Below are 18,132 nucleotides of genomic sequence, written 5' to 3' on the forward strand. Positions count from 1 at the left end.
CAGGGACCTCACTGTGTCCCATGTCCTGGTTAGACAAGCACTCTCCCAGTTAGACCCCATCTGGAGTAGTGCGTTCAGGCCTGAGCATCGCCCCTCAGGAATGGTATATTGGCCATCACTCCACCAAGGCCAACACCCCCTCAGTTCCTGACCTTCCCCAAACCAATCCCTGACCTTCGCCCACCCCGAGTCCTTGAACTTTGCCCCCCCCCCGAGTTCCTGAACTTTGCCACACCGAGTTTCTGATCTTTGCCCCCGAGTTCTTGACCTTTGCCCCCCGTGTTCCTGACCTTGGCTCCCGAGTTCCTGAAATTTGCCCCCCCCTCCCCCCCATTCCTGATCGTTCCCCCACCGAGTTTCTGACCTTTGACCTACCGAATTCATGATCTTTGCCCCCCGAGTTTCTGACTTTGACCCCCTCTGATGTCCCTGTGCAATAAGCCATGTTACACCAGTGTGTCGGCTTCAACTCATAAACCAAGTCACTGGTGCAGTTTGTGATCTTTATCTCCCGGGTCCAGCGGCAGGGATCGGCATCCCAGTGAAAACAAACTGTCCCCGTCACTGCTCCCTGTCCCCCAGAGGGATGAGTACCTGAAACCAGGTGTGTAAATATTGAAGAAAGTAACCGAGGTGAAGAGTGCTGGACAGTGAATGTAAATCTGAGATTATAAAGTCTGAAATTACCCTTTAACCAGCCTGGGGCGCTGGTGGAGCAGTGAGAGAATGGAATCTCAGTCTCGGGAATCCTCCATCCACCAGAACTGGAACAACAATCACAGAGTCAGCCCCTGAACTGATGGCTCTTATTAACTGACTGAGAGACTGGGAATTGAGTGGTTGGTAAAGGTCACACCGTGTTTCTGCTCTTCATGTTAGGGGCTGGGGTATAATAGCTGCTTAGTGTTAAAGCAGGAGCTTGGAGATTAGTTACTGTTAATACTGAATTACATTAGTAACCGTTAATACTACGTTAAATTAGTAACTGTAAATACTACGTTAAATTAGTAACTGTTAATAATCTAGTAAATTGGTAAGTAATAATAACATATTATATGAATATCTTCAATTAGGTACCCCTGTAGAGTTTGTAAAGTTAGTTAATATTCAAATAAATAGAGGCATGGCAGGGCAGCTCAGTCCCACGGAACTTTAATCCTGTCCCATGTGGGAAATCCAGGATGCTTCCCGTGTCCTGGACAACCATATGTGCAGGCGGTGTCGTCAGCTGGAGGAGCTCGCGCTCTGTGTTTCAGAGCTTGAGCAACTGCTGGCGTCACTGCGGTGCATCGGCGAGGCTGAGAGCTACGTGGATAACACGTTTCAGGAGATGGGAACCCCGTAGCTAATGAGTGCAAAGACTGCGAGACAGAAGAGGAGGAACAGACAGGTAGTGCAGGAGTCCCCTGAGTGCATCTCGCTCTCAAACCAGTATTCTCTTCTGAGTAATAGTAAGGGCGATGATGCCTCTGGGGAGCACAACCATGTCCAAGTCCAAGGCATCACTGGTGTCTCATCTCAGGTGGGTGGAGGAAGATAGGGAAAGCAATTGTGGTAGGGGATTCGGGTTAGGGGAGCAGACAAACGTATCTGCGGTCGCAGATGTGACTCCAGGATGGTATGTTGTCTACCTTTTGCCAGGGTTATGGATGTCACCGAGCGGCTGCATAACATTCTGAGGGGCGAGGGTGAACAGCCAGAGGTCGCTGTCTTATCAGTATCAACGTCATAGTTAGAAAGAGGGATGGGGTCCTTCAGGCAGATTTTAGGGAACTAGGAAAGAAATTAAAAAGCAGGACCTCAAAGGTAGTAATCTCTGGATTACTCCAGGCCCCATGCACAAGTGAGTATAGAAATAGGAGGATAAAGCAGATGATTGCGTGGCTGGAGAGATGGTGCAGGAGGGAGGGCTTCAGATTCCTGTAGTATTGGGGACTTTTCTTGGGCAGGCAGGACCTGTATGTGCCAGACAGATTGCACCTCATCACAGCCATTACAAATATCCTGGCGGGGAGATTTGCTAGTGCTTTGGGGGGAGGACTTAAACTAAGTTGGCAGGAGGATGTGCACCAGGATGCAGCATTAGAAAGGAGAAACAAAGGGCACAAAGAATTGTGAGAGATGGATAGCAATAAAGTAAGAAACAGTAATGTATTCTGTGGGGTTAGAGCAAGAGCGAACACAGGATGGTCTAAGATAGGTTTACAGTGTAGGTATGTGAATGCACGAAGCATAGTAAACAAGGTTCTTGAGCTGCAGGTGCAAATGGCCACATGGGAATATGCTGTTTTAGCAATAACGGAGGTCTGTCTCAAAAAGGGGGAGGATTGAGTGTTATATATTCCTAGAACTAAGGTGTTCAGGTAAGATAGGGAAGGAAAAAAGGAGGTGGTGTGGCAGTACTGGTTAAGGAGAATGTTACAGTGCCTTAGAGAGATGGTGTCCTAAACGGGTCAAGGACAGAATCTATATGGCTCAAGTTAAGAAAAATAGATGTGCCATTACACTACTGTGTTTATTCTATAGACCACCTAATAGTGGGAAAAATATGGAGGAGCAAATTTGCAGAGAAATTACAGAGAGATGCAAGAACTATAAAGTAGTGCTAATGGGGGACTTCAACTATCCTAATACAGATTGGGATAGTAATAGTGTAAAGGGCAGTGAGGGCGAAGAATGAATCTTTCTTGATCAGTATGCTCCCAGCCCAACAAGGAAGGAGGCATTGCTGGATATGTTCCTGGGGAATGAGGTACGTCAAGTGAAGAAAGTGTCAGTACGTGAATATTTAGGGAACAGTGATCATAATATCACAAGGTTTAGATTAGCTATGGAAATGGACAGGGAAAAGTCTAGAGTAAAATATTTATTTGGAGGAGGCCAACTCCTGTAGGGTGAGAGTGGATCTGGCCGGGTAAATTGGACAAAAAGTTTGGCAGTCAAAACTGTAATGTAACAATGGACTGCCTTTAAAGAGGAAATATTTCAAGTTACATTCACACTAGGGGGAATGGTAGGGTAACTAATGTCAGAACTCCCTGGATGAGGAAAGAGATAGAGAGTGAGATGAAGCAGAAAAAGAGCAGGTATGACAGATGTCAGATCGAGAATACATCTGAGAATCAGGCTGTATATAGAGAGTTCAGAGGAGAAGTGAAAAAGAAATTAAGGCCTAGAAATTCACTAGCCTTAGCGCCGCTTTTGAGGCGCTAGAGGGACTAGCGCCAGAGTTATGGCCAGTTGAAAAATTCCCTGGGGCCCTAAAGCGGCGTTGCACCGGTAGCGCTGCGCCGGCACCGATGACGTCATCGGTGTGCGCAGCGTCCCGGTTGCCATGCCGACGGGCCCCAGCGCCGAAATTCAGTTGCGGCCGCCTCGCCCGTGGCAGCCGCAACTAAGACTCTGGCAACAGAGTCCAACATGTGTTTGCGCCGGCGCATTAAAGGCCCCGCGGCGGCCGGCCGCTTTCCCGCCGGCCGCCTGCCCGCAGCTCCCTCCCCGGACTTCTCCCCCCCCGCCCCCCGGAACAGATGCAAGCCCGGCACTTGTCCGAGGTGCCGGGCTCATTTTTAAACAGATTTGCGCGGGCCGCGGCCGGGTGCAGGCAGCTCCTCCTTAATGGAAGGAGGAGGCCTGCACTTCCCCAGCTTGCCGCACCGCATCGGGTGCCGCAGCGCCGGAATTGCGGCGCTAAACGGCAGTGAGCGCCCTTTTCCAGGCGCTAACACCCTTCAGTAGCGCCGGCAGCCGTTTGGGCGCGGCGCTACTGAATTTTTGGCGCACGCAGGGGGACTTAGCGCCGGCACTAACTTCCGGCGCTAAAGCCCTGGCTAAGCCAAAACCCAATTTCTAGGCCTAAGAGTGGCAAAGAGAGGGTATGAGAATAGAATGGCAGCTAAAATAAAAGGTAATCCAAATGTATTCTATTGACATGTAAATAGTAAGCACGTAGTAAGTGGAGGGCTGGGGCCGATTAGGGACCAAAAAGGAGACCTACGCATAGAGGCAGAGGTTGTGGCTGAGGTGCTAAATGAGTACATTGCAACTGTCTTCACCAAGGAAGAGGATGTTGCCATAGACGTAGTGAAGGAGGCGGTAGAGGAGATACTGAAGGGGATAAGATTTGATAAAGAGGGGGTACTAGAAAGGCTGGCTGTACTTAAAGTAGATAAGTTACCAGGACCAGATGGGATGCATCCTCGGACACTGAGAGGAGTGAAGGAAGAAATTGCGGAGGTACTGGCCATAATTTTCCAATCCAACTTAGGAATGAGTGTGGTGCCAGGGAACTGGAGAATTGCAGATGTTACAACAGCAGCGGAGGCGGCAGCAGTGCGGACCTGCGAGGGACGAGGCAACTGAGGCGGGATTAAGCGCCAGAGTTCAGGTGAGGTGTACCAGTCTCCAGTCTCCGAGCTCAGAGGGAGGGAGAGAAGTAAAAAGTAATTGAAGTGTGACATCACCAGAAAGCAGGTAGGTGATTGGTTGGTGAGTATTTCTCTCTTTTTAAACATTAACTCTGTAGTTTATAGTTACTAAGGTCTCTCTGGTGTAACGGGGACTGTTGGTAAACCATTTAACTGTAGTGTAATTGGTGGGATTGATTGATTTAATTTAATTTCAATTAATTAAAGGTTATTCATGGCAGGACAGCCCAGCCACGTGGCATGCTCTTCCTACGCTATGCAGGAACTCAGGGACACTTCCTGTGTCCCTGACAACTACATGTGCAGGAAGTGTATCCAGCTGCACCTACTGACAGACCACATTGCGGCACTGGAGCTGCGATTGGATGCATACTGGAGCGTTCATGATGCTGAGGACGCCGTGAATAGCACGTTTAGCAAGTTGGGCACACCGCAGATAGAGGTTGGACAGGCAGGAAGGGAACAGGTGACCAACAGGCAGAGTGCTAGGCTCAGGCAGGTAGTGCAGGGGTCCCCTGTGGACATCCCCCTCTCAAACAGATACACCACTTTGAGTACTGTTGGGAGGGATGGCTTATCAGAGGAAGGCAGCAGCAGCCAAATTCCTGGCACCAGGGGTGGCTCTGCTGCACAGGACGGGAGGAAAAAGAGGGGTAGAGCTATACTAATAGGGGATTCTATTGTAAGGGGAATAGATAGGCGTTTCTGCGGCCGCAAACGAGACTCCAGGATGGTGTGTTGCCTCCCTGGTTCAAGGGTCATGGATGTCTCAGAGCGGCTGCAGAACATTTTGGAAGGGGAGGGTGAACAGCCAGTTATCGTGGTGCATATAGGCACCAACGATATAGGTAAAAAACGGGATGCGGTTCTAAAAGCTGAATATAGGGAGTTAGGAGATAAATTAAAAAACAGGACCTCAAAGGTAGTAATCCCAGGATTGCTACCAGTGCCACGTGCTAGTTAGAGTAGAAATAGAATGATATTTCTGATGAATACGTGGCTAGAGGAATGGTGCAAGGGGGAGGGATTCAAGTTCCTGGGACATTGGAACCGGTTCTGGGGGAGGTGGGACCAGTTCAAACCGGACGGTTTGCACCTGGGCAGGGCTGGAACCGATGTCCTAGGGGGTGTGTTTGCTAGTGCTCTGGGGGAGGGTTTAAACTAAGATGGCAGGGGGTTGGGAACCTGAGCAGGGGGGCAGAGGAAAGGGAAACAAGGATAAAAGCAAAAGAAGAGAAGGAGAAAAACAAAAGTGGCAGTCAGAGAAATCAACGGTTTAAATCAAACATGGCCACAGTAAATAATAATTCTAATAGGTCTAAGAGCGTTAAAAAAATAAGCCTGAAGGCTTTGTGTCTTAATGCGAGGAGCATTCGTAATAAGGTGGATGAATTGGCTGCGCAAATAGAGGTAAACGAATATGATTTGGTTGGGATTATGGAAACGTGGCTCAAGGATGGTCAAGGCTGGGAACTCAACATCCAGGGGTATTCGATATTCAGGAAAGATAGGCAAGAAGGAAAGGGAGGTGGGGTAGCATTACTGGTTAAAGAGGGGATTAACACAATTGTAAGGAAAGATATTAGCTCTGATGATGTGGAATCTGTATGGGTAGAATTGAGAAATACCAAGGGGCAGAAAACGTTAGTGGGAGTGGTATATAGACCTCCAAACAGTAAGGTGGAGGTTGGGGATGGCATTACAAGGGAAATTAAAGAAGTGTGCAATAAGGGCACAGCAGTCATCATGGGTGACTTTAATCTACATATAGATTGGGCTATCCAAATTAGTAACAATACTGTGGAGGAGGAATTCATGGAGTGTTTATGGGATGGTTTCCTGGACCAATATGTCGAGGAACCAACCAGAGATCAGGTCATCTTAGACTGGGTATTATGTAACGAGAAAGGATTACTGTAATTAGCAATCTTGTTGTACGAGGCCCTTTGGGTCGGAGCGATCATAATATGATCGAATTCTTCATTAAGATGGAGAATGAAGTAGTCGACTCAGAGGCTAGTTTCCTAAATTTAAATAAAGGAAACTACGATGGTCTGAGGCACGGGTTGGGTAGGATTGATTGGGGAATGTCACTCAAAGGGTTGACGGTAGATAGGCAATGGCAAAGATTCAAAGACTGCATTGAATGAACCACAGAAAATGTTCATCCCAATTTGGCACAAAAATAAAACAAAAAAGGTGACTGAACCGTGGCTAACAAGGGAAATTAGGATAGCATAAGGTCCAAGGAGAGGACATATAAAATGGCCAGAAAAAGCAATAATCCTGAGGATTGGGAGCAATTTAGGTTTCAACAAAGGAGGACAAAGGGATTAATTAAGAAGGGGAAAATAGAATATGAGAATAAGTTTGCATGCAACATAAAAACTGACTGTAAAAGCTTTTATAGATATGTGAAGAGAAAAAGATTGGTGAAGTCAAGCGTAGGTCCCTTGCAGTCAGAATCTGGGGAATTTATAATGGGGAACAAAGAAATGGCAGACCAACTAAATAAATATTTTAGTTCTGTCTTCACAAAGGAGGACACAAATAACCTCCCAGAGATGCCGGGGAACATAGGGTCTGATGAAAGGGACGAACTGAAATAAATCAGCATTGTAGGGAAATGGTGTTAGGGAAATTGATAGGATTGAAGGCCGATAAATCCCCAGGGCCTGATAATCTACATCCTAGGGTACTTAAGGAAGTGGCCCTAGAAATAGTAGATGCATTGCTGATCATCTTCCAACATTCGATGGAATCTGGAACAGTACCCATGGATTGGAGGGTAATGTTTCCCCACTATTCAAAAGAGGTGGTAGAGAGAAAACGGGGAATTACAGACCGGTAAGCCTGACATCGGTCGTGGGGAAAATGCTAGAGTCCATTATAAAAGATGTAATAGCAGAGCACTTGGAGAACAGTGACAGGATCGGACAAAGGCAACATGCATTCACAAAAGGTAAATCGTGCTTGACTAATCTACTGGAATTTTTTCAGGATGTAACTGGTAAAATAGATAAGGGAGAACCAGTGGATGTGGTGTATCTGGACTTTCAGAAGTCCTTCGATAAGGTCCCGCATAAGAGATTAGCTTGTATAGTTAAGGCACATGGGATTGGGGGCAAGGTATTGACTTGGATAGAGAACTGGTTGGCAGACAGAAAGCAAAGAGTTGGAATAAACGGGTCCTTTTCCGAGTGGCAGGCAGTGCCTATGGGGTACCGCAGGGATCGGTCCTTGGACCCCAGCTATTCACAATATATATTAATGATCTAGACAAGGGAACTAGATGTAATATCTCCAAATTTGCAGACGACACAAAGCTGGGTGGGCGTGTGTGCGGTAAGGAGGTAGTCGAGAAACTCCAGGATGATTTGGATATGTTGGGTGATTGGGCAGAAACATGGCAGATGCAATATAACGTGGATAAATGTGAGGTTGTCCACTTTAGTGGCAAAAACGGGAAGGCAGATTATTATCTAAATGGCAATAGATTGGGAGAAGGGGAAGTGCAACGAGACCTGGGTGTCCTTGTGCACCAGTCGCTGAAGGTAAGCATGCAGGTGCAGCAGGCGGTTAAGAAGGCAAATGGTGTGTTGGCCTTCGAAGCAAGAGGGTTTGAGTACAGGAACAAGGATGTCTTGCTGCAGTTGTACAGGGCCTTGGTGAGACCACATCTTGAGTATTGTGTGCAGTTTTGGTAACCTTATCTGAGGAAGGATGTTCTTGCCATGGAAGGAGTTCAGCAAAGATTCACCAGGCTGATACCTGGGATGGCAGGAATGACGTATGAGGAGAGATTGGGTCGATTGGGCTTGTAATCGCTGGAGTTTAGAAGAATGAGAGGTGATCTCATTGAAACTTATAAAATTCTGACAGGACTGGACAGACTAGATGCAGGAAGGATGTTCCCGATGGTCGGGGAGTCCAGAACCAGGGGACACAGTCTAAGGATAAAGGGTAGGCCATTTAGGACAGAAATGAGGAGGAATTTCTTCACCCAGAGAGTGATGAACCTTTGGGACTCTCTACCACAGAAGGTGGTGGAGGCCAGTTCATTAAATATATTCAAGAAGGAGTTGGATATATTTCTTAAGGGTAAAGGGATCAAGGGGTATGGGGAGAAAGCAGGGACTGGGTACTGAATTTGGATGATCAGCCATGATCGCATTGAATGGCGGAGCAGGCTCGAGGGGCCGAATGGCCTACTCCTGCTCCTATCTTCTATGTTTCTGTGTTTCTATGTTTCTACTCACGTTTTCAAAAAAGGGTGTAAAGATAAAATCAGCAACGACAGGCCAGTCAGTTTAACATCGGTAGTGGGTAAGCTTTTAGAAACAATAATCCGGGACAAAATTAACAGTCACTTGGACAAGTATGGATTAATTAAGGAAAGCCAACAAAACCTCATCGGCTTTACTGTTGAGGTAACAGAGAGGGTAGATGAGAGCAATGCAGTTGACGTGGTGTACATGGATTTCCAAAAGGTGTTCGATAAAGTGCCACATAATAGGTTTGCCAGCAAAGTTAAAGCCCATGGAATAAAATGGACAGTGGCAGCATGGATACGAAACTGGCAACGTGACAGGAAACAGAAAGTCATGGTGAACGGTTGTTTTTCGGACTGGAGAAAGGTACACAGTGGTGTTCCGCAGGGGTCGCTCTAAGCACCACTGCTTCTCTTGATAGATATTAATGACTTGGACTTGCGTGCACACGGCACACTTTCAAAATTTGCAGATGACACAAACTTGGAATTGTAGTGAAAAGTGAGGAGGATAGTGACAGAATTCAAGAGGATACAGGGCAGATGAAATTTAATGGAGAAAAGTGCGAAGCGATACATTCTGGAAGAAAGAATGCGGTAGGAAATATAAACTAAAGGGTACAATCCTTAAGTCGGTGCACGAACAGAGAGATCTAGGGGTATATGTGCACAAATCAGTGAAATTTGCAGGACAGCTTGAAAAAGCTTATCGGATCCTGAGTTCCACGAATAGAGGTATAGAGTAGAACAGCGTGGATATTATGATGAACCGGTCTACAAAACTGCTTCGGCCTGAACTGGAGTATTGTGTCCAATTCTGGGCACCGCACATTAGAAAGAATATGAACGCCTTAGAGAGGGTGCAGAAAAGATTTACAAGAAGGATTCTAGGGATAAGGGACTTTAATTACGTGGATAGACTGGAGAAGCTGAGTTTGTTCTCCTTGGAGAAGAAAAGACTGAGAGGGGTTTTGAGAGAGTTGTTCAAAATCATAGGAGTCTGGACAGAGTAGATAGAGAGAAACTGTTCCCTTTGGCAGCAGCATCGAGAACCAGAGGACACAGATTTCAGGTGATTGGCAGAAGAACCCAAGTTAACATAGGATAAACATTTTTGCTCAGCGAGTAGTTAAGATCTGGAATGCACTTCCTGAAAGGATGGTGGAAGCAGACTCAATCACGGCTTTCAGAAGGGAGTAGGATAAGTACCCGAAAGAAAAATATTTGCAAGAATATGGGGAAAGGGCAGGGAAGTGGGACTAGCTGAGGTACGCTTGATGAGAGCGGCACGGGCTCGGTGGGGCGAATCGCCTTCTTCCGTGCTGTAACCATTCTATGATTCTATGAAAGACTGGGACCCACAGAGAGTACCAGAAAATAGGGCCCATCCTTTACTCTCTGTCCCCAATCTATAATCTGCTCTATCCCGGCTGTACCGCATTACTCTCTGTTCCCGATCTATATTCCCCTCTATCCCGGGTATCTCCCTTTACTCTCTGTTCCCGATCTATATTCCCCTCTATCCCGGGTATCTCCCTTTACTCTCTGTTCCCGTTCTATATTCCCTCTATCCCGGGTATCTCCCTTTTCTCTCTGTCCCCGTTCTATATTCCCCTCTATCCCGGGTATCTCCCTTTACTCTCTGTCCCGTTCTATATTCCCCTCTATCCCGGGTATCTCCTTTTACTCCGTGTTCCTGTTCTATATTCCCCTCTATCCCGGGTATCTCCCTTTTCTCTCTGTCCCGTTCTATATTCCCCTCTATCCCGGGTATCTCCCTTTTCTCTCTGTCCCGTTCTATATTCCCCTCTATCCCGGGTATCTCCCTTTTCTCTCTGTCCCGTTCTATATTCCCCTCTATCCCGGGTATCTCCCTTTTCTCTCTGTCCCGTTCTATATTCCCCTCTATCCCGGGTATCTCCCTTTACTCTCTGTCCCGTTCTATATTCCCCTCTATCCCGGGTATCTCCCTTTTCTCTCTGTCCCGTTCTATATTCCCCTCTATCCCGGGTATCTCCCTTTTCTCTCTGTCCCGTTCTATATTCCCCTCTATCCCGGGTATCTCCCTTTTCTCTCTGTCCCGTTCTATATTCCCCTCTATCCCGGGTATCTCCCTTTACTCTCTGTCCCATTCTATATCCCCCACTATCCCGGGTATCTTCCTTTACTCCCAGTCCCCGTTCTATATTCCCCTCTATCCCGGGTATCTCCCTTTACTCTCAGTCCCCGTTCTATATCCCCCTCTATCCCGGGTATCTTCCTTTACTCCCAGTCCCCGTTCTATATTCCCCACTATCCCGGGTATCTCCCTTTACTGTCTGTCCCCGTTCTATATTCCCCTCTATCCCGGGTATCTCCCTTTACTCCGTGTTCCTGTTCTATATCCCCCTCTATCCCGGGTATCTTCCTTTACTCCCAGTCCCCGTTCTATATCCCCCACTATCCCGGGTATCTCTCTTTACTCTCTGTAACCGTTCTATATTCCTCTCTATCCTGGATATAGCCCTTTACTTTCTGTCCCCGTTCTATATTCCCCTCTATCCCAGGAATATCCCTTTAATCTCTGTCCCCGTTCTATATTCCCGTCTATCGCGGGCATCTCCCTTTATTCTGATAGCAAAATACTGCGGATGCTGGAAATCCGAAATAACAACAGAAAATGCTGGAAAAACTCAGCAGGCCAGGCAACATCCGTGGAGAGAAATTAGAGTCAACGTTTCGAGTCAATCTCTTTGTCAAGGCCAAAGGTTTTGACAAAGAGATTGACTGGAAACATTGACTCTATTTTCTCTCCACGGATGTTGCCGCTCCCTTTATTCTTCCTGTTACTCTGTGCAGAGTCCAGTTGTTCCATTTCCCCTGTATCTACTGCTGACCCAGTTGCTCTGACTGATGATCCCGGTCTCTCTGCAGTTCCCATTCCTACTCTCACACTTTGATATGTTTTGTACATTTACTCCTCGCTTACTGACTAGTTTATCTGTAATTTTCCCCTCACGTTACCTTTTAAACCTGTACCATCCTTGAACAAGGTACTTATCACACTTCCAGTTCCACCCAGCAATGCACTGAGTCTCAATGCAATCCGTGCTCCTCCAGGTGTCCTCCAGGATTGTGTGATGTTCACACGGGTCAGTGAGTGCGGAGTCTGCAACTGAGTGACAGAAAGATGTTTCATGTTAATATAAAGTACAGTTAATGTTACACAATGGCTTGTACCCCTGAAGCACCAACAACTGCAGTCTCACTCTTCACCCTGGTAGAAAATCCCACAAATGAAAGCTGGAAACTTGCCTCCTTCTCTAAACCAGGTTTACATTTTTCTCCCAGCTCATCCTCCCCTTTAACTCACTGCTCACAAACAGTCCACTCTATTCCAGATTAACCCTTATCTCTCAGTTAACAGAAAGCAGCAATAACCCCAGCTTCACTTCGTCCAATAGAAAAGCTGTAAATTTAAAGCTGGAATTTAGCGATTCTGTAAACCAGGCTTCATTCTATGTCCCTAAATGTTGGGCTCCGTTTTACTTCTATTAACACAGAGACTTGGGATGTCCGGCTCGCTCTTATCCTCTCCCTCCCTCCACACAGACTGATCTCTCTGTTCTACATTAACTGTTATGTTCCAGCTACAGAATGCCATGTGCCCGGGAAAGTTTCAGGCTGCAGTTCCCGTGGGAATCTCCACCATTTGGGACACTCCTCCTGCACCTGCAGACTGAGCTGGTGAACAGAGTGCAGATGGTGAGGGACACTCGATGGTCAGTGAGAGATATCATGGGGGTATCTCAGGCCCCAGGTGAACACTGAGTGCAGATGGTGAGGGAAACTCGATGGTCAGTGAGAGATATCATGGGGGTATCTCAGGCCCCAGGTGAACACTGAGTGCAGATGGTGAGGGAAACTCGATGGTCTGTGAGAGATGTCAGGTCGGTATCTCAGTCCCCAGGTGAACACGGAGTGCAGATGGTGAGCGACACTCGATGGTCTGTGAGAGATGTCATGGGGTATCTCAGTCCCCAGGTGAACAGAGTGCAGATGGTGAGGGACGCACGATGGTCAGTGAAAGATATCATGGGGTATCTCAGTCCCCAGGTGAACACAGTGCAGATGGTGAGGGACACTCGATGGTCAGTGAGAGATATCATGGGGTATCTCAGTCCTGGGGTGAAATTAGATTCAAAATAACTTTCTGCTGTTGGATTTTGAGTGATAAAATTATAAACTTATATATATATCTTCTATCTATATATATAAACTGGTATGTCTCTCTGTCTGTCTCTCTGACTATCTCTCTGTCTGTCTGTCTCTCTGTCTGGCTATACAATCAAAAGTTATAGAGCGTACCTACACGTATGTTATATCGAAGGAAACCTTATCGTTAGGGGACTCTCATAGGCATATTTATTTTTTCGTCAGACAAAAATTGTTTGGATAGTATACAAAAAATGTTCAAAAATCCTCAAAAATCCACTCAATAGCGGGTGACCAATCCTACCTCTCATTAGCGTTGAGTGACGTGCTGCTTGACCAATCCAACAGGTCACTCACCTGATGGTTGACCAATCGGGGCATCACGGGCTGGTCCTAATCCTCCAGTCTCCCTAAACTTCGCCGCCATTTTTTCCATCCCCACAGGGACAGCAGCAGCAAAAGAAACCCCCACATTGCTGCTCCCGATCCCGCTCCCGCCCCGCCGGAGCGGCAGGTAAGTTGGGTTCACTCGGGCCGTGCCTCGCAACCGCTTGGCCCGACACACACAGCGGTCGGGGGAGCAGCAGCAGCTGGCCGTCAGCCACGCGCTCCGCGGGGGAGCGCAGCTCGGGTCCATCTCGGCCCTGAAGCGCTGGGCCCCGCACAGCCGGTATCACAACGGCACCGGGCCTCAGGCGCTAGGCAGGGAGAGGGGAGGGAGGGGGAGGGGAAGGAGGGAGAGGACAGCACAGGGAGAGGGGGAGAGGGAGAGAGAGGGGGGACAGACAGGGGCAGGGAGACCGCGTGGCCCAAAATTGCCCTGGCAATGCCGGGCACCCCCAGCTAGTATATATACATAAATATATATATGAATCTATATATATAAACGGATACTTCTTTCTGTCTGTCTGTCTGTCCTTCTGTCTGTCCTCACGTGTGCGTCTGTCCGGCTATGCGCTCGAAAGTTATAGAGCGTACCTACGCGCGCGTTACCTCCGAAGAAAGCTTACGCTTCCGGGACGCTCGTAAACGTATTTACTTTTCGGTCGGACGAAAATTGTTCGCGCCTTATGCAAAAAACCTTCAAAATTAAACTCATTATCTGCTACTTAGCATTGATTGACTGATGTCAAGGTTCCACCAATCCTGTGCCGTCACGATTGACCAATCCTACAGTACGGTCCCCTGATGGTTGTCCAATCGGTGTGTGTGTGTGGGCGGGACTAATCGTTTTCATCTCAGGGATCTGGCAGCCATGGTTTCACTGCCATTACTTCAGCTTCCAGCTCAAACTACTTTGATCATCCAGCTTTGAAAAAGTTAGTATCTCTTTTAAAAATAACATAAGATTTACCAAAAACGTTTTATAAGTACTTTCACTTTCATCTTTCAAGGTATTAAAAGGTAGAAATGTTGCCCGGCAGCAGATTCACAAAGGGACACAGACAGGGCCCAAAAGCCTGGGACTCGATTTAAAATGTTGCCCGGCACCTGATTCACAGAGGGACACAGAGGCCCCAAAGCCTGGCACTCGATTTAAACCGCCCGGCCCAAAACAGCCCTGGCAAAGCCGGGCTCCCCCCAGCTAGTAATGAATATATTAATACTGAAAATATAATTAAATTCCAAGCTGAATATCAAAGGTATTTTAATAATATGCTATCCAAATTGTATTATCAATATACTGATAGAAATACTGAGCATATGAATATCATAGAATCATAGAATGGAACAGAACTGAAGGAGGTTGATTGGCTATGGCGGGTTAGGTTGATTGGCTATGATAAATTGACCCTTAGTGTTAGGGGGATTAAATACGTGGGGTTACGGGGATAGGGTGGGCTATATGTTGGTGTAGGGGTTACGGGGATCGGGTGGGATATGTGTCGGTGCAGGCTCGATGGGCCGAAATGGCCTCTATCTGCACTGTGGGGTTTCTGTGATTCTGTGTGATTCTGAGGCCATTTGGCCCATCGAGTCATCGCCGGCTCTTTCGAAGGTCAATCCAGTTCGTCCCACTCCCCTGCTTTTTCCCCATAAACCTGCATTTTTTCTCCTTCAATTATATTTCCCTTTTGAAGGCTACTACTGAACCTGTTTTCACCACCCTATTAGACAGTGCATTCCAAATCCCAACCACTCGTTGCATATAAAAACTTTATCTCATGTCGCATTTGGTTGTTTTCGCCATCACCGTAAATCTGTGCCCTCTTGATCTCGACCCTTCAGCCAGTGGCGCAGTTTCTCTTTATTTTCTTTATTTAAATCCTTCAGGGTTTTCAACACCTCTATCAAATCTCCTCTTAGCCTTCTCTGCTCTAATGATAACATTCCCAGCTTCTCCAGTCTATCCAATTAACTGTCATCCCTGTGGAAATAGAGGTTAATAATTATGACCTAATTGGGATTACGGAAACATGGTTGCAGGGTGAGCAGGGCTGGGAGCTTAACATACAGGGGTATTCAGTATTTAGGAAGGATCGACAAAAAAGAAAGGGAGGAGGGGTAGCATTGCTAGTAAAAGAGGGGATAAATGCAATTGAAAGGAAGGATATTAACTCAGTTAATACAGAATCTATATGGGTGGAGCTAAGAAATAGCGAGGGGCGAAAAACATTAATAGGAGTGGTATATAGGCCTCCAAATAGTAAAATAGAGGTTAGGGAGGGCATCACGAGGGAAATTAGAGAAGCGTGCAATAAGAGCACAGCTGTCATCATAGGTGACTTTAACTTACATATAGATTGGACTAGCCTAATCAGTAAAAATAATGAGGAGGAGGAATTCCTTGAGTGTTTGAGGGATGGTTATCTGGATCAATATGTCGAGGAACCAACTCGGGAACAGGCTATATTGGACTGGGTACTGTGCAATGAGAAGGGACTAATCAGTAATCTTGTTGTACGGGGACCCTTGGGTCAGAGCGATCATAACATGATCGATTTCTCACTCGAAATGGAGAGCGAAGAAATTGACTCAGAGACTAAGGTCCTGAATTTAAACAAGGGGAATTATGATGCCATGAGACGGGAACTGAGTAGGTCTGATTGGACAACGTTCCTGGGAGGACTGGAGGTAGATAAACAATGGCAAACATTTAAAGATAGAATGACAAAATTGCAAAAATTGTTTATACCAATCTGGCATAAAAGGAAATCTAAAAAGGTGACTCAACCGTGGATAACAGGGGAAATTAGAGACAGCATAAAATCCAAAGATAGGGCGTATAAAATAGCCAAAAAAAGCGCCAGAGCGGAAGATTGGGAACAGTTTAAGATAGAGCAAAGGAGGGCAAAGGGCATAATCAAGAGGGGCAAAATAGCTTACGAAAACAAGCTGGCGGAAAATATAAAAACTAACTCCAAAAGCTTTTATAAGTATATCAAAAGGAAAAGACTGGTGAAAACCAAAGTTGGTCCATTGCAGTCAGATACGGGGGAATATATAATGGGAAATAAGGAAATGGCAGATCAACTAAATGCATACTTTGGGTCAGTCTTTACGAAGGAAGACACAAAAAACCTCCCTGGGATATCGGGAAAAATAGGGACATTGGCAAAGGAGGAACTGACGCAAATCAATATCTCTAAGGATATGGTGTTAAGGAAGCTAAAGGGATTGAAGGTGGACAAATCCCCAGGGCCTGATAACATGCATCCTAGGGTACTGAAGGAGGTGGCCCTAGAGATAGCGGATGCACTAAGGATGATTTTTCAGAATTCATTAGACTCGGGAACAGTGCCGATGGATTGGAGGGTAGCTAACGTTACCCCACTATTCAAAAAGGGGGGTAGGGAAAAAGCAGGTAATTACAGACCTGTAAGCCTTACATCAGTTGTGGGCAAAATGCTGGAGTCCATCATTAAGGATGAAATAGCGGAGCACTTAGCAAATGGGGACAGGATAGGACAGAGTCAACATGGATTTACAAAGGGTAAATCGTGCTTGACTAATCTATTGGAATTTTTTGAGGGAGTAACTGGTAGAATAGATGGGGGAGAGCCAGTAGATGTGGTGTACCTGGACTTCCAAAAGGCCTTCGATAAGGTCCCACATAAAAGATTAGCATGGAAAATTGAGGCTCATGGGATAAAGGGGAAAGTTTTGGCGTGGATAGGGAACTGGCTGTCAGATAGAAAACAGAGAGTTGGAATAAATGGCTCATTTTCTGAATGGCAGGCAGTAACAAGTGGGGTACCACAGGGATCTGTCCTGGGCCCCCAGCTGTTCACAATTTACATTAATGACCTGGATCAGGGAGTCGGATGCAGCATTTCCAAATTTGCAGACGACACTAAACTAGGAGGGGGGGTGGGCTCAGAGGAAGAGACCAGGAAGCTCCAGAGCGATTTGGACAGACTGGGCGATTGGGCGGATAAATGGCAGATGCACTATAATGTGGACAAGTGCGAAGTTATCCACCTTGGGTGCAGGAACGGGAGGGCAAATTATTATTTAAATGGCAATAGATTGGGAGAGGGGGAAGTACAGAGAGACCTGGGTGTTCTTGTACACCAGTCACTGAAGGCGAGCATGCAGGTGCAACAGGCGGTCAAGAAGGCAAACGGTATGCTGGCCTTCATAGCAAAAGGGTTAGAATACAGGAACAGGGATACCTTGCTGCAGCTGTACAGGGCACTGGTGAGACCACACCTCGAGTACTGTGTACAGTTTTGGTCGCCTCATCTGAGGAAGGATGTTCTTGCCATGGAGGGGGTGCAGCGGCGATTCACCAGGCTGATACCAGGAATGGCGGGAATGACCTATGAGGAGAGACTATGTAGTTTAGGGATGTACACACTGGAGTTTAGAAGATTGAGAGGGGACCTCATAGAAGTGTATAAAATTCTGACAGGTCTAGACAGACTGGATGCAGAAGGAATGTTTCCCTTGGCGGGTGAGAACAGAACTAGAGGACATAATTTAAGGATAAGGGCTAAACCATTTAGGACAGAGATGAGGGGGAATTTCTTCACTCAGAGAGTGGTGAACCTGTGGAACTCATTGCCACAGAGGGCAGTGTACGCCAGCTCATTAAATATATTTAAGAGGGAATTAGATATATTTCTACGGGCAAAAGGGGTTAAGGGTTACGGAGAGAAGGCGGGGACGGGATACTGAATTAAAGGATCAGCCATGATCTCATCGAATGGCGGAGCAGGCACGAAGGGCCGAATGGCCTACTCCTGCTCCTATCTTCTATGTATCTATGTATCCCTGGAACCATTCTAGTCAATCTCT

The 18,132-nt window shown here is 46.8% G+C and overlaps 1 long non-coding RNA gene across 1 annotated transcript in view; it reads right to left on the bottom strand.

Annotated features, from left to right (window-relative positions):
• Positions 1-18,132, bottom strand: part of LOC147098199 (uncharacterized) — a 49,032-nt gene that overhangs the window by 21,017 nt on the left and 9,883 nt on the right. The window contains exon 2 of the long non-coding RNA XR_015074171.1: positions 11,701-11,851. This is a non-coding gene — a long non-coding RNA (uncharacterized LOC147098199). The remainder of the gene's footprint in view (positions 1-11,700; positions 11,852-18,132) is intronic.

Source organism: Somniosus microcephalus, chromosome 29 (genome assembly GCF_052327205.1).
Source record: "Somniosus microcephalus isolate GS21.2 chromosome 29, FLI_Smic_1.0, whole genome shotgun sequence".
Lineage (NCBI taxonomy): Eukaryota > Metazoa > Chordata > Chondrichthyes > Squaliformes > Somniosidae > Somniosus > Somniosus microcephalus.